Source organism: Sinocyclocheilus grahami, unplaced genomic scaffold (assembly GCF_001515645.1).
Source record: "Sinocyclocheilus grahami isolate Dianchi unplaced genomic scaffold, SAMN03320097.WGS_v1.1 scaffold3096.1, whole genome shotgun sequence".
NCBI classification, from domain to species: domain Eukaryota; kingdom Metazoa; phylum Chordata; class Actinopteri; order Cypriniformes; family Cyprinidae; genus Sinocyclocheilus; species Sinocyclocheilus grahami.
Window position 1 is genome coordinate 14,425 of NW_015508263.1, and position 1,218 is coordinate 15,642.

General features: G+C 38.6%; 1 long non-coding RNA gene across 1 annotated transcript; it reads right to left on the reverse strand.

The window, feature by feature from the left end:
* On the reverse strand, positions 1–504 carry LOC107575998 (uncharacterized). Its single transcript, XR_001607977.1, has 3 exons — positions 405–504; positions 143–235; positions 1–59 (listed from the first exon to the last, which is right to left on the reverse strand). It is a non-coding gene; the product is annotated as an uncharacterized lncRNA (long non-coding RNA).
* Between the last annotated feature and the right edge of the window lie 714 nt (positions 505–1,218).

A 1,218-nucleotide genomic window follows, 5' to 3' on the forward strand; every position in this document is an offset into this window, starting at 1 on the left:
GTTTGGAAATACTGAGGTATTTTTAGAAGGGAGGTGAGTTTTTCAGCATCCTCTGAGTACTAGAGGATGAGATTAGACATCAAGTTCATTTATGAAGAAGCAGTTATGGTAAAAATGAACAGTGCAGTGTTTTTTCTTTTACCTTGGATAACAGCTCAGGCAGCACTTTAATTAACTGTTCAGTGAGTTTTGTGCAGTCATCAATTTGTAACTTTTTCTCTTTAGAATTTACCACCTAAATAAACATAGATATGTAACTAGCAACAAGTAACAGTTCCACAATGTGCTGGATGTGTCTGTAAGAAAGTGAACAGCTGGAGTATAAACATAAAAAAGTGAAATATATCTGACAGCCCTGTTAGATCAGAGCACCATCTAATGAAAAATGCAACAGGAAGTCTTACCTTTTTACCTGCTCCTCTCCCTGACAAAGGAGGGCCCTCTGCAGCCTGCCTCACTGATGCCAATATGAGCTCAATCACAAAGGCCTCCTCAGCTATGCTCAGAGCTGTAGTTAAAGCATGTTGCACAGCACAAATAAGATGTCAGTTTGCTCTCTCACAGTGGAGTTTCAAATAGAGGAGATAATGCTGGATAGAAATCAGTCCTTTTTATTTCTATTTTTAGTAATCATTAAAACATTAGTCAAAACTACAGACGTTATTTGAATATTCAACTTATTATATACACTTGTAAATATTTGTTAAAAGATGGAAATCTCTGCTTCGGTGTAATAAAAGCTACTGATAATGCAGCATTACAATAAAGAAGCATACTGGAGTGTATACTGTAGTGTGTACTAAAGTACTAGCCTTGTTCCTGACAGGACGTGTGAGGTAAGAGCAGTGAGGTAAGACCGGTCCAATCCTTCAGCAGAGCCCCTGCACTGTCCCACAGACTATCCACGAGGTACAGCACATGCTGATGCAGCTATGACAGAAAAATATATTTTATTTTATTTTATTTTTTACAGTTGTATTTAAAATTTAAATGCAGGTTTGCCTGCACAACCACCAGATCTTAGAGCACATGTACTTATAATCTTATTTTTAAGCATGGCACACTTTGAGTTAACGTACCTCATTCTCGGTCTGGAAATGGATCAGGGCTCGGACTCTAGCTAAGACTAACTCTCTGTGCCTCTCCTGATCAGAGGCTCCATCTCTGGGCTTTGATAATTCATGGTTACTGAGCAGCCTAAGAGCAGAGAAATGACAC